This window comes from Schistocerca nitens, chromosome 1, assembly GCF_023898315.1.
Source record: "Schistocerca nitens isolate TAMUIC-IGC-003100 chromosome 1, iqSchNite1.1, whole genome shotgun sequence".
In the NCBI taxonomy this organism is placed as follows: Eukaryota; Metazoa; Arthropoda; class Insecta; order Orthoptera; family Acrididae; genus Schistocerca; species Schistocerca nitens.
Window position 1 is genome coordinate 1,128,046,057 of NC_064614.1, and position 22,189 is coordinate 1,128,068,245.

The window sequence follows — 22,189 nt, forward strand, 5'->3', positions numbered from 1 at the left end:
AATGTCACAGAGCACAATTTAACTACAGCAAGAAGAAACACGGAAAACGGTGGTGGGAGACAATGATCCTATCATCTCCTTTGCGTTCATACCATAAAAACATCTCAGTGCGATTCGCATTACGATTCTACGAATGCACTATCCTGGAAAAAGGTTTAACCAATGCACAAGGTTGTGCGATAATTATTCAACAAACTAACTGCATTTGCTGTTTGCAAACGGCCGAACTAGAGCACGTGGTGCATTCCGCTTTGTAGAAAGCGCACGAAAGAACAGATATTCTTGCAGAAATTATAGCTCATTAAACAAGCAAACTGTTAAAATAAAGCCTACTGCGGTGCCGTGGTGGAGCAGAAGCGTCATTGATTACCAAACACGTGGCACAAAATCGACACACAAAGAAAAAGCAAATTCCACAAAATATAAGATTAAAAATCATTAAAAATCATAGTCGCTTCGACAGTATTACACTCGCGTACGGTTCAAGTGATCCTAACCAGCTTTTCCTAATCAGATTTACCGTTTGAAATTCTACTTCATCGTTGTTCAAAATGAACAAAGTAACTTCCACACTTTTTACTCAAACACCTAAAAATCGCCTATTTAAAGCAATATAATTATGTCACATTCGGATAAATAACTCGCTTCAAACGCTTCAGTTAAGCCGAAGTTCCTAAGTTTTTCAACAGTTAAACATAACGAAGTCGTAACTCAACCTGCTTCCTAACACCTGAAACCCCCCTTAAGAGCTACGATCTGTACTCAGCAAGCGTTCACCGAAGAGTGCCGCTTTCTCTTTCGAGATTACCTAGCTCCCCGTGCAGCGGAAGCTACCAGATGGGTAGCCCTCCGTCACCAACCCCACACACAAAAACAGCCTTCGAAACAGCCTTCGACTAAGATGGGTAAACCTCTATGTTCAGGTATTGAAAACCTAAGTTGGTCATCCTGTGCTCTCCTTCGAACGAGAAGCAACATCGTCTGCTCCCAGCAGAGGATGACCAACTCAGCGTTTCCCACGAAACAAAACCGAAACCCCACATTAAAACAGACATATAACATTCAATAGGCCTTATTTGATTGCCAGTCTTTCTGGAAGAGCCGGAATTGAGTTAAAGTGAATAAGTTGTACCGAATTCGACAAAAATTTCATACAATAAGAATACACACATGAATCGAATGGTCGAAGGTTTCTAGCACTCGGCAATTGTGAATTATGAAAGTAACATATACATTTATAAATGAAAGATTGCAATTAAATAAAATCTGCAGGTTCTATCTTAATGAGTTTAAATGATGTGTACCATAGTAGAAGTACTTTTGAGAATGCGGTATATTTCTGCAAAACACTTATTGGTGTGGATGGTCCAGCAATTAAAGAAAATTTAGTTTATAACAGGGAAAAAATAGATTCCTACTGCACGTAATTAGTTATTAACAAAATAGCTCGCGAGATATTCACTTCTAAACGCACACTACGTCTTCACTGTGGAAGCCACGGAAATCTCACAACTGCACAAGTCGGCACTAGGAAGTATTTCTATCTGCCGCGACCACGAGCAAACCGCTCCACTCTCCAAGTCTCTCCCGCGACTGTGCGTCCGTCGCGCCGTCGCGTCCAGCACCTCCCGTGTCCTGTCTGTACTGTCCAGAACTGCTCTCTTCCCCGAACTCGACCGAGCGAGGTGGCGCAGTGGTTAGCACACTGGACTCGCATTCGGGAGGACGACGGTTCAATCACGTCTCCGGCCATCATGATTTAGGTTTTCCGTGATTTCCCTAAATCGCTTCAGGCAAATGCCGGGATGGTTCCTTTGAAAGGGCACGGCCGATTTCCTTCCCCATCCTTCCCTCACCCGAGCTTGCGCTCCGTCTCTAAAGACCTCGTTGTCGACGGGACGTTAAACACTAATCTCCTCCTCCTCCTCCTTCCTCCCCGAACTCGCTTCCATCCGATTTCCCCAGTCACGTGCGCTGTGATTGAATAGAACGCTCGCGCCATTTCTTCATGCAAACGCACCCACACAAACATAACGAAACACGTTCGAAATACTGGATTTACATTTAAATAACTTGAAATTATATAAGTATTCCTACGGCTGGACCATAAACACGCTCTAACACGTATTATTAGAGACATAAACAAATTAAATAAACATATATCAAAAGGCATATGACCGGCTTCCTAGGAGGAAGTTATTGTCTGTTCTACGAGATTATGGAATAGGATGCAAACTTTTTCAAGCAATTAAAGGTCTTTACATAGATAGTCAGGCAGCAGTTAGAGTTGACGGTTAATTAAGTTCATGGTTCAGAGTAAGACAAGGCTGCAACCTGTCTCCACTGTTGTTCATATTATTTATGGATGATATGTTGAAAACAATAGATTGGCTGGGTGAGATTAAGATATGTGAACACAAAATAAGCAGTCTCGCATATGCGGATGACTTAGTTGTGATGGCTGATTCGTTTGAAAGTTTGCAAAGTAATATTTCAGAGCTAGATTAGAAATGTAAGGACTATGGTATGAAGATTAGCATCTCCAAAACGAAAGTAATGTCAGTGGGAAAGAGATATAAACGGATTGAGTGCCAAATAGGAAGAACAAAGTTAGAACAGGTGGACGGTTTCAAGTACTTAGGATGCATATTCTCACAGGATTGCAACATACTGAAAGAACTGGAAGCGATCCACTGTCTTCTGCAAGAAGGAAGTCAGTAACAAGACTACGTTATCTGTGCACCGTTCAATCTTTGGTTGGTTCAAATGGCTCTGAGCACTATGGGACTTAATTTCTGAGGTCATCAGTCCCCTAGAACTTAGAACTACTTAAACCTAACCAACCTAAGGACATCACACACATCCATTCCCGAGGCAGGATTCGAACCAGCGACCGTAGCGGTCGCGCAGTTCCAGACTGTAGCGCCTAGAACCGCTCGGCCACTCCGGCCGGCGTTCAATCTTTCGAGCAACTTTGTTGTATGGGAGCGAAAGCTGGGTGGATTCAGGTTACCTTATCGACAAGGTTGAGGTTACGGATATGAAAATAGCTAGGATGATTGCAGGTACTAGTAGATGGGAACAATGGCAGGAGGGTGTCCACAATGAGGAAATCAAAGAAAAACTGGGAATGAACTCTATAGATGTAGCAGTCAGGGCGAACAGGCTTAGATGGTGGGTTCATGTTACACGCATGGGAGAAGCAAGGTTACCCAAGAGACTCATGAGTTCAGCACTACAGGGTAGGAGGAGTCGGGGTAGACCAAAGAGAAGGTACCTGGATTCGGTTAAGAATGGTTTTGAAGTAATAGGCTTAACATCAGAATAGACACCAATGTTAGCACTGAATAGGGGATCATGGAGGAATTTTATAAGGGGGATTATGCTCCAGCCTGAACGCTGAAAGGCATAATCAGTCTTAAATGATGATGATGATATATCAAAGGAATAGAACGAAAGGTAGGCCAGCAGCCTAATGTCTCTGTGCTTTCTATAACACAGTAAATATTTAACCAATTTCTTCATGAATAGTATATATCGGACATTAACAAGACATAGATGAATAAATATATTCATAAGGATGCTGCTACCGTTTTTTCGTCTAACTGTGGAGTACTTGAGGTGATGCCTTACACCATCGATAGTAATCAGCCACTTTGACCTCCAATAACTCACGTACTATTCAAGTTACATGCCTGCAATTTATACCAATTTAGGTTTACACTAATAGCTTTCTAAAGACACGTCGATCGATGAAATCGGATGAAGCGTTTAAATTTTTGAAATTCGTTGCTGGGTATTACTTGTATAATTTATCGTCAGATACTAAACTTTAAACTAATAAAGATATTGAAAAATCTGATTACAACATCAGAATTGTCGTGCAAATAACAGTAATGTACAAGTTCCTTTCTGAGGTATCATGATACATCTGGCTACTATTAATGTATATACGGACTGTGAAATGTCTGCCATTAAGGTTTCACAAATTCTGCCATCTTTGGCACTCCCGGCATAGACATCTCCTTCATCGACACAAATCACCGTCCTCGTCACAGCGGAATTCCCAGCCTCGCTGCTAGACCATGCGCTGGGCTACCCCTCTCGTCCGGTTCACGTTCGGCACCACGTGTTTGCTGCCGGGCCCCGGCTGGCAGAGTGGCCCGTGCGGCCGCCCCAATTCCGAAGATATAATATTTCCAGGGCGCCACAACTCTCCCGGTACCTCACAACTGTGACGTGCCGTAGGGTCAACCGCTGATCCCGCACCGGCTATTTCTACAACAGGGGCTATAGCTCCAACACGATCAGCAGCTGCTGCACCATAATCAACAACTACTGCAATTTCAGCAGTGATAATGAGCCCAGAAGCAACAGTTTCAGGTCCTGCAACAACAACAGCAGCAACAGATCAGTCAGCAAGTCAGCCAGCACTGTGACCCTAACAAATGGTTCAAATGGCTCTAAACACTATGGGACTTAACACCTGAGGTCATCAGTCCCCTAGACTTAGAACTACTTAAACATAACTAACCTAAAGACATCACACACATTCATGCCCGAGGCAAGATTAGAACCTGCGACCGTAGCAGCAGCGCGGCTCCAAACTGAAGTCCCTAGAACCATTTGGCCATAGCAGCCGGCTGTGTTATTAAAACTACGGTACATTACCTGAGGAACGAAATACCACCTCTTTTCATACATCTGACGAAGCAACCGGACACTGTACATGATTTTACCATTGAAATAAAGAAATCTTCGCTGAAAATAAAAAAAATGGTTCAAATGGCTCTGAGCACTATGGGACTTAACATCTGAGGTCATCAGTCCCCTAGAACTTGGAACTACTTGAACCTAACTAACATAAGGACATCACACACATCCATGCCCGAGGCAGGATTCGAACCTGCGACCGTAGCGGTCGCGCGGTTCCAGACTGATGCGCCTAGAACCGCTCGGCCACCCCGGCCAACCGTTGAAAATACTGCAGATCGATGCCATCAATATAATGACTTCATGAGCTGTTTGTGTTATCTATGGTCTTTGTTTGTGAGGGCACCAATATCGATTCTGCACGAAGTATCTATTCTTATCCTTATCCTTAAATCCTCTGGTTTGCTGCAAAGTTCCGTGCTGCTTGTGAGTTTTCAATTTTGGAAGTACTCATATTATCAAATCGCTGTTTCATGGCCCCTGAGATAGACGCTGTGGCGGTCCTGCAAGCTCTCCAGTTTTTCAATTAACTTGGACCTAACCAGCACCTTCATCGTATCTGACTTGTAATTAGTGCTATCATCTCTGAACACCAAAGCAACACGGAGGGACAACAAATCTCTCCTGAGTGTTTCATGGAGTAAGGCAAATAACATCGATGATGGTTATTGGTTTCATTAAGAATGACGAATCTGTGCTATTAGAGACAAGTATGTTATTAGCCTATCTATTGCGTTCATTGCTGTAACATACACAACAAGCGAATCACTAGACTGCATTACATAAGAACTCATCAACCGCATCGATAGAAGTGAAAGTAGACAAAAGAATAGGGAAGGGACCAAATTATTGGCTCTTGCGTAACCACTTCTGAACTCAAAGGTCTTTGGACAGAAGTTTTCACCGATGTATGAACAGAAGAGAACCGGCCGGTGTGGCCGAGATGTTCTAGGCGCTTTAGTCTGGAACCGCGCGACTGCTACGGTCGCAGGTTCGAATCCTGCGTCGGGCATGGATGTGTGTGATGTCCTTATGTTAGTTAGGTTTAAGTAGTTCCAAGTTCTAGGGGACTGATGACCTCAGATGTTAAGTCCCATAGTGCTCAGAACTAGTTGAACCATCTGAACCTTGTCAAAAACCGGAGGGACAAGGTCAATGCTACCTCACCTGTGAGTTCGTAATCTCATATCGATATCTCTGACGCTGGTCATCTTTGGTAGCACTAGTGTTCAGTGTGTGTTATCTTTCCTGCATCAGTCCGAGAACCAATTTGCATGTACGACGCCTGTCAGTAGCAATTTGCCTTGAAAATGGCGGGGTGTTCTCCTGCCGAAATATCGGCGGTCGCTGAAAGTGTTATCTGGCTGAATTCTCGGAAGTTATTTCGACGTCCCTCGTTTACCATCCTTGTTAGCTGTGCGGTGAAATCGTGCTGCAGCGTCACACATTCATTCATCGACCGCCAAAGTTTACAGTTTTGCGTTTTCAATCGATGCCTGTATGAATGTCAATTTGTGACCAATACTCGTAGGCCTACCGCTGTCTACCTTCACACGAAACACAGCGCGATCTCGTACACACGCGCAGCTCGTAGACACGGCCACGTGATGCAGGAAGCAATTCGCAGACAAATCATAGCAGCGTCCAGCTCTCATTAACCGTTATGCCTTACCAGTCCGATGAGCTTTCTACAGGCCGAATAGAAATCCAGATAAACCAGACAAACACAAATCCGTACTAAAATAATTGTAATATTTCTCGCCTTACTGTCGTAGCTATGAACCGTTTACCTTGCCTATAACGGGAACAGGCCTCCGGCAAATGTTATTGTTGTTGTGGTCTTCAGTTCAGAGACTGCTTTGATGCAGCTCTCCATGCTACTCTATCCTGTGCAAGCTTCTTCATCTCCAAGTACGTACTGCAACCTACATCCTTCTGAATCTGATTAGTGTATTCATCTCTTGGTCTCCCTCTACGATTTTTACCCTCCACGCTGCCCTCCAGTACTAAATTGGTGATCCCTTGATGCCTCAGAAGATGCCCTACCAACCGATCCCTTCTTCTAGCCAAGTTGCGCCACAAATTTCTCTTCTCTCCTATTCAATACCTCCTCATTAGTTATGTAATCTACCCATCTAATCTTCAGCATTCTTCTGTAGCACCTCATTTCGAAAGCTTCTATTCTCTTCTTGTCTAAACTATGGCTAAAATGGCTCTGAGCACTATGGGACTTAACATCTATGGTCATCAGTCCCCTAGAACTTAGAACTACTTAAACCTAACTAACCTAAGGACATCACACAACACCCAGCCATGACGAGGCAGAGAAAATCCCTGACCCCGCCGGGAATCGAACCCGGGAACCCGGGCGTGGGAAGCGAGAACGCTACCGCACGACCACGAGATGCGGGCTCTAAACTATGTATCGTCCACGTTTCACTTCCATACGTGGCTACACCCGATACAAATACTTTCAGAAACGACTTCCTGACACTTAAATCTATACTCGATGTTAACAAATTTCTCTTCTTCAGAAACGCTTTTCTTGCCATTGCCAATCTACGTTTTATATCCTCTCTATCTCGACCATCATCAGTTATTTTGCTCCCCAAATAGCAAAATTCATTTGCTACTTTAAGCGTCTCATTTCCTAATCAAATTCCCGCAGCATCACCCGATTTAATTCGACTACAGTCCATTATCCTCGTTTTGCTTTTATTGATGTTCATATCCTCCTTGCAGGACACTGTCCATTCCGTTCAGCTGCTCTTCCAGGTCTTTTGCTGTCTCTGACAGAATTACAATGTCATCGGCGAACCTCAAAGTTTTATTTCTTCTCCATGGATTTTAATTCCTACTCCGAATTTTTCTTTTGTTTTCTTTACTGCTTGCTCAATATACAGATTGAATAACATCGCGGATAGGCTACAACCCAAATAACATAAAATATTCCTAGTGATATAGTTGTAATTATCTTTTAATCTTTCGGATCGTTTTCTCTTGCAGAAGTGACTGTCCACGGGTTCTCATAAGGTTTTGAGGTTTTAGTAATGTAGCCAATAATTGAACTGAATGAAAAACTTTGCGTAATTAGAAACAAACAAGCGATAACAGAGACCAAGTGTGAACAACAAACAACCTGTTACATAAGTACGCCAAATGGCACATTTGACCAAGATCACATCGCGTAACACACGCCAAGCCTCTACGTGGAAGTGCTACATACTGCCCCGTTTCGGCTGGGGCAGGTTGTTTTTGACTAAATAGATGTGACTTTATACTGACGACACGACTCTTACTTTTACTGACTTTGTGCGGCGCGAATGGCTTTGTGCTACTCGCACTTCTTTCTGAACGACAATCTCATGACCTTTTATATTCTCTACAACAGAAGCGTTCGAGTACCTAAAAGCTTACTGGATAGTCATGTCATCTGAAGATATATGCATCACTTACGTTCTACTTCGGATGTTTTCGATAAACGGCCTGCAGCAGTCTATCTGTTTCGTGGTACGGGCGTGTATGTCGGAAAATTTCAATTTTATCTCACGGAAGGAAGAATATCAGCAGAATCCAGTTGTAATGCTAGCTTACTACGTTATTAATTAGTTCGATGCCGGAGTACGTGTTTTGTCTTTCTGCTGTCTTTTGCATATTAGAGAGAGGTGTTAAAAGCTGCAAGTTGCAGAGATGACTTATGCCATGTTATCATAGAGCTTAATATAGTTTTTCAAGGATATTTCTCAGAATTTTTGGCTTTACAAAGAACGAGATAGTCGATACCGTTGCATTTAATATCAACAGGCAATAGTATCAGTGTTGTAAATTAATATAAAAATTAATTTAGTTCATACCAAGCTGGCATTCAAAATCCCATTGATTTTGCTGTACACGTCACTCTTGCAGAAAATACTACAAACAGACAAAAAGTTGTAGGTTCTCGTTCTTACGCCAGGTGTAATGGAGACTGTTATGCCTTGAGTACCGTGTATCTAGGATCACATGAAATGTCTTGCTTGGTGCTTAAATCTAGTAACCGACTGTAGAATCACGGAACAAAGTCATAACTAGATCCTTTTAACGACTTCCCAATTCAGATGATACAGTTGCTGAAAGGTTCAAAGACAACGAGCTGGATTTCGAACACGTACCCGACTCATACGATTATAGTTGGTGGTGACTTAAATGCTGGCGAAAACACATGTTTAATTCCGTGCATAAAACATCATCCGAAATTTTACTAAGCACATTCTCTAAAAATTATTTCGAGCAGTTAGTTCATGAGCCCACGCGAATAGTAAACGGTTGTGAAAACACACTTGACCTCTTAGCAACAAATAATTCTGAGTTAATAACCAGCATCAAAACGGATACAGGGTTTAGTGAACACAGGGTTGTCGTAGCGATATTGAATACTGTAACCCCCAAATCCTCCAAAAGTAAACGAAAAGGGTGCCTATTCAAAAAAGCGTATAAAGATTCACTTGACACCTTCCTGAGAGGCAATCTCCACTCTTTCCAAATTAATTATATAAGTGTTGACCAGATGTGGCTTGAATTCAAAGAAATAGTATCGGTAGCAATAGAGAGATTTATACCAAATAAATTAACAAACGACAGAGCTGATCCTCCTTGGTATACAAAACGGGTCAGAACACTGTTCCAGAAACAACGAAACGAACATGCCAAATTTAAACAAACGCAAAATCCCCAAGATTGACGATTATTTACAGAAATTCGAAATTTAGCGCGGACTTCAATGCGAGATGCTTATAACAGTTTCCACAACGAAAATTTCTCTCGAAACCTGGCAGACAATCCAAAGAGATTCTGGGTGTATGTGAAGCATGTTAGCGGCAAGAAGAATCAATGCCTTCTCTGCAGGATAGCAATGGAGATACTATCGAAGACAGTGCTTCCAAAGCAGAGTTACTAAACAGAGCCTTCCGAAATGCCTTCACAAAAGAAGACGAAGTAAATATTCCAGAATTCGAATCGAGAACAGCGGCCAACATGAGTGACGTAGAAGTAAATATCCTCGGAGTAGTGAAGCATCTTAAATCACTTAATAAAAGCAAGTCTTCTGGTCCAGACTGTGTACCAATTAGCTTCCTTTCGGAGTATGTTGATGCATTAGCTCCATTCTTAACAATCATATGTAACCGTTCGCTCGATGGAAGATCCTTACCCAAAGACTGGAATGTTGCATAGATCACACCAATATTCAAGAATGGTAGTAGGAGTAATCCACTAAATTACAGGCCCATATCATTCACTTCGATATGCAGCGGGGTTCTGGAACATATATTGTGTTCGAACATTACGAATTACCTCGAAGGAAACGGTCTATTGACACACAGTCGACATGGGTTTAGAAAACATCGTTCTTGTGAAACACAACTAGCTCTTTATTCGCATGAAGTGTTGAGTGCTATTAACAAAGGATTTCAGATCGATTCCGTATTTCAGGATTTACGGAAGGCTTTTGACACTGTACCACACAAGCAGCTTGTAGTGAAATTGGGAATATCGTCTCAGTTATGTGACTGGATATGTAATTTCCTGTCAGAGAGGTCACAGTTAGTAGTTTTTTGCGCAAGATTTGTAAATATTTCGCGTTCTGTGCATTTATGTTCTGTATAATACATTAAACGTATTTGGAATGTATTGTTAATTCCTCGCTTGCCGCTGTGTCCGAGCGGTTCTAGGCGCTTCAGTCTGGAACCGAGCGACCGCTACGGTCGCAGGTTCGAATCGTGCCTCGGGCATGGATGTGTGTGATGTCCTTAGGTTAGTTAGAGTTAAGTAGTTCTAAGTCTAGGGGACTGATGACCTCAGATGTTAAGTCGCATAGTGCTTAGAGCCATTTGAACCATTCTGTTAATTACTCAGGTACAGAATTTTGTGGACAATAGAGTGCTATATATTTTTGGAACTATTTAGATAATATCTGGTCTGTTATGCCATACTTCGTCGGTCATGCGCTATCTTGCACCTGGAAACATAAGGAGGGCTTTTATTATGGGACATGTGGAATTTGCAAATATATTGATTTTCTTTAATGTCTGAACAACTTTATCTGTCTGAAAAATGGAAGGGTGTTAGTTTCAAATAGCATCTGCTTCAAAATGGATTTAACTTCTAACTGAATTTTGATAATATTTCTAGGCAATTTGATTTCATTTACTGGTTATTGGTTTGTAGATGACTAATAATGTATCAGATTGACAAAACTGTCTCGACTGCGATGCTACTGAATTTTAAGACACTCGTAAAGTACCAGAGCCGTTCATAAGTAATGCAACAGTTTTTTTTTAATGCAGGTTGGTTTTACTCAGAATTCCAATACACCATATTAGTCCCCACTCTTTTGGCTAGAAAATCCTATTTTTCAACATTATTTCCGCTCAACGAGACGGTCTTACTGGGGGGGGGGGCAGTGTGCCCGCATGATGCTACCATTCTGGTCGATGTCGGAGCCATCGTCTTGTTGCATCAATAACATCCCATCATCCACGTACTTCTGCCCATGGAGTGCATCCTTCATTGGACCAAACAGATAGAAGGGGGGAGGTGCGAGATCCGGGCTGCAGGGTGGAGCAGAAAGAGCAGTCCAACGAAGTTTTGTTAGCTCCTCTCGGATGCGCAGACTTGTTGAAGCCTTGCGTTGTCATCGAGAAGGAGAATTTCGTTTTTTGTGGCGGCGAACGAGCTGAAGCCGTTTCTTCAGTTTCCTGAAGTAGCACAATGCACTTCACAGTTGATAGCACCATGAGAGAGGATATCAAACAGAATAATCCTTTCAGAGTGCCAGAAGACCGTCTCCATGACTCCAGCGGCTGAGAGCACGACTTTGTCTTTCGGAGAAGAAGAAGTCTAACGCCACTTACTGGATTGCCGTTTTGCTTCTGGTTCGAAGTGATGAAGTTTGCTTCATCACCTGTGACAATGCTCGACAAAAAATTGTCAAGGTCAGCCTCGTAATGCGCAAGTAGTTCCGCACAGATGATCCTTCGTTGCTTTTTGTGGTCTACTGTTAGGGAGCTAGAAACCCAGCGGACACCCGTCTCTGAGTACTCCAACTGGTGGAAGAGTTGCGGCGCGGTTCCTTCCGTCCCTTTACGACGAACCTGCACCTCCCTGTGAACATTGTCTCAGCATATCATCAGTAGGAAAGCCGAGCGAAACATACTGTACTTCGATGTGAAACAGGCTGCATTTAAAGTCACTAAATACGTTTCGGGAGAAAATTTTCACACGAAATGAAAGGTTGGAAATTTTGTCCTTAATTAATATATTCTGAATCTTAGGTGAACAAGTATCACTGCCAAGCCCGTGCTAGTCTTAACAGAGTCACTCACAATACCTTTCACTCACGTTAGCAAGTTTATGTTGTTGCATTTCCCGGAAACGTAATAGCTACAAAAATACGGATTGATTTTGAGCGAGACTTCTCGCCAAATATTAAGTCTGTCGGTACCTAATGCAGTCACTGTTTTTAGCCACCGACCTGCTCAATACGCCACGCGGAATTTGTCTTTTCTCGTCACAGAATTCACTTAAAAATTCCGAAATTTCTACACACCCATCGGAATAATTATGCCGTCACTTTACAACACTTTTGATGTATGAAGCTGTGCTAGATCCGGCAACTTATCATTTCCATCAGAACTATTACTACATACGTCCGAACTGTTTCATGGCTAGGCTCCGACTCCTCTCTAGAATACTCTAAGTCTTCTCTACCAGCAGAGAAAGGCGCGCGAAGAATATTGTTTTACCATTGGTCTGTTTACTCAACAGCCAGTAACAAAACAACATTCTCCCGCGTCAGTCCCCGCTTTTCATCAATAACCAATCGCAAAAGAGTAAACCTAGCGACTGCACTTTCTTCCGACGTAATTATCTAATATGCTGAAGTTTTGTTTATGCATAAAGTTATTTACTATTGTTATTTATACGTGAATTAACTTTCCCATTACCATAAACTTACTTTACAAATCTTCTTCTTCTTCAGTAGCTCTACAGCCCTTGGTGAGCCTTGGCTTCTTCAACAATCTTCCTCCACACTTCTCGGTTATTTGCTGCTCTTTTCCACCCCCGGACTCCCATATTGCTGATATCCGTTATTACCTCGTCGATCCATCTTCTTCTAGGTCTCCCTTTTCGCCTAACTGAATGGATCATACCTTTCATCATTTTCTTTGGAATTTTGTCCTCTGCCATTCTCTCCAAGTGTCCTAGCCATCGTATTCGCTGTGATTTCACAAATTTTACTATGTCCCTGCCTTGTATTAACTCTTGTAATTCGGCATTGTAGCGTATTCTCCAGCCTTCTTCCTCCCTTATTGGCCCATAGATTTTGCGTAGTATTTTCCGCTCAATGCTTCTTAGAGCATTTTTATCGTGTTCTGTCAACGTCCATACCACTGAGCCGTATGTGATAACTGGGCGGACTAGGGAATTATATATTAGCAATTTATTTTTTCTTGTAACAAGGTCATTTTTGAAAAGCTGCATATTTGCAAAGTAAGCTCTGTTTCCTGCTTGTATTCTTTCCCTTATAGCCTTTCCAATACTGTTATCATTTGTTATTAGGGCTCCCAAGTAGTTAAAAGAGGACACTCCATTGAAGCATTTCCCATTGATGTTTAGGTTTTTGGGGGTTCTTCTGGCCTCAGATTGTGACATTACCATATATTTTGTTTTGTTTTCATTTACTATGAGGCCAATTTTTAAGGCTTCTGTTTCCATTGCCCGGTATGTTTCTAGGAGTGTATTGGTATTTCTTCCTACTATAGCAATGTCATCAGCATATGCACATATCTGGCTAGTTTTCATAAATATGGTGCCTCTTTTGTTGATTTTATTTACTGCACTATGCAGGGCTATGTTGAATAGGACAGTGGAGAGACTATCCCCTTGCTTCACACCTTTATTGAAGTCAAAGCTATCACTTGTTCTGCTAAGGACCTTTACTTTTGATCTTGTCTCTGTCATTGTCATTCTGATTAGTCTTATTAATTTAGCACATATACCAACTTCTTTCAGTACTCTGTATAGTTCTTGCCGATTTATGCTGTCAAAGGCTTGTTTGAAATCGATGAATAAGAAATGCAGATCTATATCATATTCATAGAACTTTTCCATCATTTGCCTTATCACAAATATTTGATCAGTTGTTCCTCTGCCTGGTCGAAAGCCACACTGATATTCCCCTAGTATGCCTTCTGCACACTTTTGTATCCTTTCGTTTAATATACTTGTGAAGATCTTATAAGCTGTACTTAGGAGTGTTTCACCTCTATAGTTTTCACATGCTGTTCTGTCCCCTTTCTTATAAATGGGGACTATTATTCCAATTTTCCAATTATCTGGCATAGTTTCTGTTTCCCATATATCTGATATTAATGTGTGCAGTTCCTTTATTACAGCCTCACCACCAGTTTTTATTAATTCAGCGATTATGCTGTCTTTCCCAGGGGCTCGATTGTTTTTTGACTTGTGCACAGCCTGAGAGACCTCTTGTAGTGTTGGCTTTCTTGCCTCATTGGTTTCATTGTCTACTTCCAGCTCCACTCTTCCCTCCTGTGCAGCTGTCTCTTCATCTTCTAGGCTGGTGCTTAGTGTATCTTTGAAATACTCTGCCCATCTTCCCACTATCTGTTCTTCCTCCCTTATCATTTTCCCATCTTTACTGGAACAGGCCATTGTTTTTGGTTGGAATCTATTCTTCATTTTTCCTATGGCATGATAGAACTTACTTATTTCACTCTGTTCCTTTAGTTCTTCTAGTTCTTGAAATTTCTTCTTATTCCACTCTCTTTTCTTTCTCTTGCACAGTCTGTTAGCTCTTCTCCTTAATTCTCTATATTGTTCCACATTATTTCTGGTTTCTCTCTGTAGCACTTTTGTTCTTGCCCTGTTCTTTTCCTCTATTGCTGACCTGCAATCTTCATCAAACCACTCCTGGGTTCTTCTGTTCCTTCTTATGCCTATTATTTCCTCTGCAGCATCCTTAATGGCTTTTTCAAACCTGTTCCACCTTTCATCTACTCCTACTGTGGTCTCTTCATTGCTCAACTTTCTGCTTAGTGTTACTTCGTATTTTTTTACTTCATCAGGGATGTTCAGTTTGTCTGTATTCCATTTCATCATCTTTCCCATTCTGTTGCCCTTCGTTAGTGACAGTTTCTCTCTCAAGACTGATTTTATCAAAAAGTGGTCTGAATCACAGTTTGGTCCTCTGCAGCTCCGTACATCCGTAACTGACGTGGAGTGACGTGCGATCACTAAAATATGGTCAATCTGATTGACTACTCCATTGGCTGCAGGCTTCCAAGTACCCAGATGGATCCTTTTATGTGGAAAGCAGGTACTTTTAATAATCATATTATTCCTTGCTGCGAATTGGCATAGTAAGTCTCCATTCTCATTGTTTTCTTCATGTAGTGAATATTTTCCAGAAACTCCATACGGATGTTCATTCCTTCCTATTTTTGCATTAAAATCTCCTATTACTAGCATCAGGTCATATTTAAGTACTGCACAGCATACTTTTTCCAAGTCTTCGTAGAACTGTTCTTTAATTATATCCTCTTTTTCCTCTGTTGGTGCATGTGCATTAACTATTGATATATTCCTAAAATTACCTTTTAGTCTGAGTCTGCACATCCTTTCATTTACAGGTTCAAATTCTAGAAGGCTTTTCCTAACTTCCCTAGTTATTATAAACCCTGTTCCAAGTTGGCCTGTTCTTTCTTCTGGTCCACTATATACCAATGAGTACTCAGGTTTATCTATCTGCCCATTCCCCTGCCATCTTATTTCCTGTAGCCCTACAATATCTTATTTGAATTTTAAAATTTCATTGGCTATTTCTTTCGTTTTTCCAGGCTGAAGCATTGTCCTCACATTCCATGATGCTACTGTTAGATCCTTTATCCGTTTCCTTTGCCGGGGTCGTGATACATGCTTTCCATCCAGTTTCCGAGGCTTCTGTTGAATTTCCGTAATATTCTTTTTTTTACAGTATGGGGTTATTAGCCCCATGCCCAACCCCCAACCTGGAGGACCAGGATTTGTATGAGGTTTACTCCTCTAAGGATGCTGGCTTCACTACGCCTCTAGAGCCCTCCCTGCCCTATGTTGTGGCACTCACTTTGTCTGGCTCCTCTGTCGAGACCAGTCCGGCTTGGGAGACCCTGCCAGTAGCTATGCTACCGCCGGCATAGCTCTCGACTTCACCGAAGCACGCAAACCCTCCCGCCCGGCACTGAAGGTGCCTACTATAAGGCGGTGTCCCCTGGGAGGGACTTTACAAATCTACTCTACAAAAATCCCCTTTGTCGACATCCATACTTCTTCGAAATGTTCCCACACTAAATCCCACTACATAACTCGTAAAACAATTATCTTCATATTAACCTTAAACCACACTCACGCATCATTCATACTACTAAAACACATTTATAACATTTTACATATACAAAAAGACATAATAACACTTTACGAAAATACTAGAACAGTTTATGAAAAACATTCTATTACTTTAGTGCACTCTAGTGGGCACAATCGAAACTAAATCACAGTACCCTCTCCAATACTGTCATCTATCGGCTGATACATAAACTACGTGCGCGTCCAGTCTCGCGTCACTATCCTGCTCTGAGTCACATCTCCCACTTAACCGCCTCCAAGGCAGGATCGGTATACGGCGCTACGCCTCAGAGCGTATCAGCACTATCAACAGAGACGTCCAGTAGGACAGCGAGGTGTTTGATTTTGATTCGTCGATCAACTCGAATGAAAGTGTCCTCATATTCCAACGTTGTAGGAGTTACAGCTGCGAGCGCCGGCCAGCTCGCGGGAGATGTAACAGGTTGATGACAAACGCCTCGCACAACGACTCTGTTCTTTTCTTCACCACCAGGTCTCAGGGGACGTACTGCAAGCGCCTATAAATACCAGCGATGCTTGGTTTCCGCGAAAGGAAACTCAATGAGAGCTGAAACTTCCTGGCAGATTAAAACTGTGTGCCCGACCGAGACTCGAACTCGGGACCTTTGCCTTTCGCGGGCAAGTGCTCTACCAACTGAGCTACCGAAGCACGACTCACGCCCGGTACTCACAGCTTTACTTCTGCCAGTATCTCGCCTCCTACCTTCCAAACTTTACAGAAGCTCTCCTGCGAACCTTGCAGAACTAGCACTCCTGAAAGAAACGATATAGTGGAGACATGGCTTAGCCACAGCCTGGGGGATGTTTCCAGAACGATATTTTCACTCTGCAGCGGAGTGTGCGCTGATATGAAACTTCCTGGCAGATTAAAACTGTGTGCCCGACCGAGACTCGAACTCGGGACCTTTGCCTTTCGCGGGCAAGGTAGGAGGCGAGATACTGGCAGAAGTAAAGCTGTGAGGACCGGGTGTGAGTCGTGCTTCGGTAGCTCAGTGGGTAGAGCACTTGCCCGCGAAAGGCAAAGGTCCCGAGTTCCAGCCTCGGTCGGGCACACAGTTTTAATCTGCCAAGAAATTTCATATCAGCGCACACTCCGCTGCAGAGTGAAAATCTCATTCTCAATGAGAGCTGTCTACACTACTGGCCACTAAAATTACTACACCACGAAGATGACGTGCTACAGACGCGAAATTTAACCGACAGGAATAAGATGCTGTGACATGCAAATGATTAGCTTTTCAGAGCATTCACACAAGGTTGGCGCCGGTGGCGACACCTACAACGTGCTGACACGAGGAAAGTTTCCAATCGATTTCTCATACACAAACTGCAGTTGACCGGCGTTGCCTGGTGAAAAAATGTTGTGATGCCTCGTATAAGGAGGAAAATGCGTACCATCAAGTTTCCGACTTTGATAAAGGTTGGATTGTAGTCTATCGCGATTGCGGTTTATCGTCTCACGACATTGCTGCTCGCGCTGGTCGAGATCCGACAGCTGTTAGCAGAATATGGAATCGGTGGGTTCAGGAGGGTAATACAGAACGATGTGGTGGATCCCAACGGCCTCGTATCACTAGCAGTCGTGATGACAGGCATTTTATCCGCATGACTGTAACGGATCGTGCAGCCACGTCTCGATCCCTGAGTCAACACATGGGGACGTTTGCAAGATAACAACCATCTGCACGAACAGTTCGACGACGTTTGTAGCAGCATGGACTATCAGCTCGGAGAGCATCGCTGCGGTTACCCTTGACGCTGCATCACAGCCAGGAGCGCCTGCGATGGTGTACTCAACGACGAACCTCGGTCCACGAATGGCAAAACGTCATTTCTTCGGATGAATCCAGGTTCTGTTTACAGCATCATAACGGTCGCATCCGTGTTTGGCGACATCGCCGTGAACGCACATTGGAAGCGTGTATTCGTCGTCGCCATACTGGCGTATCATCCGGCGTGATGGTATGGGGTGCCATTGGTTACACGTCTCGGTCACCTCTTGTTCGCATTGACGGCACTTTGAACAGTGGACGCTACATTTCAGATGTGTAACGACCCGTAGCTCTACCCTTCATTCGATCCTTGCGAAACCCTACCTTTCAGCAGGATAATGCACGACCGCATGTTGCAGGTCGTGTACGGGCCTTTCTGGATACAGAAAATGTTGGACTGCTGTCCTGGCCAGCACATTCTCCAGGTCTCTCACCAAGTGAAAACGTCTGGTCAATGGTGGCCGAGCAACTGGCTCGTCACAATACGCCAGTCACTACTCTTGATGAATTATGGTATAGTGTTGAAGCTGCATGGGCAGCTGTACCTGTACACGCCATCCAAGGTCTGTTTGGCTCAATGCCCAGGCGTATCAAGGCCGTTAATACGGATAGAGGGGGTTGTTCTGGTATAATATATTTGTCCAATGAATACCTGTTCATCATCTGCATTTCTTCGTGGTGAACCAATTTTAATGGCCAGTAGGGTAGTTTGAACAGACCTCTGTTACAGACGCCATTTTGAAGGCACCTATAGCACTGCGTTCAGAGGCGTTCTCCGCCTTCTGCCGAATTCACAGCACCGGAACGCGGTCCTGGAATACCACCATTCCCGACTGCGACGTACGTCTCTTTCCTCTAGCCGCCCCTCCTCCGAGCATACATCGTCTCCCTCAGCCGCGGACAAAAACAAAATTGAAGAGATAAGGAAGAGCCAGGTAAAAATGTCGCTCGGCCCGCTCTTTGTTTCCGCGCTGGACGGTGTGGGAACAGCGAGATAAATCGAGGAGGCACCCAGGGCGAAGGCGAAACACCGCCTTTCACTTTCGCTTCATCGCAGGCGGTCCGGGGGGAGTCCCCGGTCCAGACGCCGCCCAACCAGCGCCAGGTAGTCGCGTGGCGCCGCGTCTGGGGCAGTCAAGGCATGGACTGATGCGGCACAAGGATAAAGGGACTGCCACACGCTCAATACACACACACACACCAACAAAAAATTTGCATCACCCTTTCATTCTGAAATTCAGGACACAGAAAACTCAAACTGACTTTGGGTCACGCGTATACGTAAATTTTCAACGTGTCCAAGTCACCATAAAAAAATTTAAAAAAAGGTGTGTAACGACAAAACAGTCTATTTACCTTGGGGGAGGTGGGGGTGGGGTGACGCAGCATGCCTGAGCATCGTTAATACGTGTCGGAACGTCCCGTTGCTCGGATGCAGACTTGAATCCGTTGTGGCATATCATCGATGAAATCGTCAAGCCAGATCAAGGTCAGACTGTACCACTCTTCGGTGATGCTTCTGCGTAAGTCGTACATAGTACGTGGCCATTATCTACTTCCGAAAGTATCTCGTCTCAATCGATTCCTCATCTGTCCGATTGGGTTCATTCCAGGGAACAGGTAGATCACTCTGCTGATCGTATCTTGTTGATGGAACGTGTTCACGACAACAGCACGGCGATCGTCCAACAAGCTGAAATTGACACCAGACTTTTGGTGATCCAGTCCCACTAAAACTAATCTCCTCCCGCACAGGCCATGAAGGCCCAAAGGTACCGACTGGCCGTCGTGTCATCCTCATCCCATAGGCGTCTCTGGATGCGGATACGGAGGGGCATGTGGTCATCACACCGCTCTCCAGGCCGTATGTCAGTTTCCGACAGCGGAGCCGCTACTTCTCAATCAAGTAGCTCCTCAGTTTGCCTCAGAAGGGCTGAGTGCACCCCGCTTGCCAACAGCGCTCGGCAGACCGGATAGTCACCCATCCAAGTGCTAGCCTACCCCAACAGCGCTTAACTTCGGTGATCTGACGGGAACCGGTGTTACCACTGCGGCAAGGTCGTTGGCTACAGTCCCATTATTAGCTACATAATTTCGTCCCTGTACCCTGGAGCAATGAGATTGCTCCTCAACAACCACGAGAGGTGTCCGTGGCCATCCGATAACATCACTCCACCACCACCTTGACACAGTGTTGAAGGCGTTAGATATTATCGGGTTGCGGGTTGCCTCCAAACACATTGTTTGCAATTATCTGGTTACAAACAGGTCTTAGTTTCATCCATAAACACCTGACGCAATCCTGTGCCGTTCATTCTGCGTGATTCCTTGCCCTTTTGTAATAGCCAATGGTGTTCTGTTGTACGACATGGTGCTCACCATGGTCGTCTGGAATTGAGCTTTGCATCATGCAATCGTCTCCTAAAAGTTTGATGCGATACATGATGCCCTGTAGCGTCTTCGAAGGCCGAATTCAATTCTGGAGCAGTCTGCTTACAGATTCTTTAACTCAAAATCCTCAGATATGTGCACTATGTGATCAAAAGTATCTGGACACCCCCAAAAACATACGTTTCTCATATTAGGTGCATTGTGCTGCCACATACTTCCAGGTACTCCATATCAGCGTCCTCAGTAGTCATTAGACATCATGAGAGAGCAGAATGGGGCGCTCCACGGAACTCACGGACTTCGAACGTGGTCAGATGATTGGGTGTCACTGGTGTCATACGTCTGTACGCGAGATTTCCACACTCCTAAACATCCCTAGGTCCCGATGTGGTAGTGAAATGGAAACGAGAAGGGATAGTTACAGCACAAAAGCGTACAGGCCGAGCTCGTCTGTTGACTGACAGACTGCCGACAGTTGAAGAGGGTCGTAATGTGTAATAGGCACACATCTATCCAGACTATCACACAGGAATTCCAAACTGCATCAGATCCACTGCAAGGAGGTGAGAAAACTTGGATTTCATGGTCGAGCGGCTGCCCATAAGCCACACATCACGCCGGTAAATGCCAAACGACGCCTCGCTTCGTGTAAGGAGCGTAAGCATTGGACAATTGAACGATGGAAAAACGTTGTGTGAAGTGACGAATCACCGTACGCAATGTGGCGATCCGATGGCAGAGTGTGGGTATGGATGGCAGTGCCCGGTCAACATCATCTGCCAGCGTGTGTAGTGCCAACAGTAAAATTCGGAGGCACTGGTGTTATGATGTGGTCGTGTTTTTCATAGAGTGAACTTGCACCCCTTGTTTTGCGTGGCACTATCACAGCACGGGCCTACATTGACGTTTTAAGCACCTTCTTGCTTCCCACTTCATGGATGGCGATTGCATCTTTCAACACGATCGAGTACCTGTTCATAATGCATGGCCCGTGGCGGAGTGGTTACACGACAATAACAAATCCCTGTAACGGACTGGTCTGCACAGTCCTGACCTGAATCCTATGGAGCATCTTTGGGATGTTTTGGAACGCCGAGAGAGCGACAGACATCGATACCTCCCCTCAGGGCAGTACTCCGTGAAGAATGGGCTGCCGTTGCTCAAGACACCTACCAGCACCTGACTGAACGTATGCCTGCGAGAGTGGAAGCTGTCATCAAGGCTAAGAGTGGGCCAACACCATACTGAATTCCAGCATTACCGATGGAGGACGCCACGAACTTGTAAGCCATTATCAGCCAGGTGTCCGGATACTTTTGATCACATATTGTATCATCCTGTGCACTTTTCGATCGTAGACGGCCTGTGCGGTGTATGCTCTGAACATGTAAGTTCTGAACACTACCTGTCAACTGGAACTGATTTCTTGTCTGCACCATATCACTTTGACTCTCGTGCGCACGTCGAGCAACTTTCCTGATTCAAAAGCCCTCTGTGCGTAACGTTATGGATCGCACCGTTGGTACGACTTAAAATAAGTGTATACGGCAAAACAGTCTATTTACCATGGGGGAGGTGGGGGTGGTGTTTCGCAGCACTCCTGAGCATCTTTAATACGTGTCGGGATGTCCCCTTTCTCGGATGCAGACTTGAATCCCTTGTGGCAAGGTGGTGGTGGAGTGATGTTATCGGATGGCCACAGACACCTCTCGTGGTTGTTGAGGAGCAATCTCATTGCTCCAGGGTACAGGGACGAAATTATGTAGCTAATAGCGGGACTGTAGCCAACGACCTTGCCGCAGTGGTAACACCGGTTCCCGTTCGTGGCGTGATGGATGTTCGCTCCACTATTC

General features: G+C 44.2%; 1 pseudogene; it reads right to left on the reverse strand.

Annotated features, from left to right (window-relative positions):
• Positions 1-19,894: 19,894 nt before the first annotated feature.
• LOC126207513 (5S ribosomal RNA) lies at positions 19,895-20,012 on the reverse strand (annotated as a pseudogene).
• Between the last annotated feature and the right edge of the window lie 2,177 nt (positions 20,013-22,189).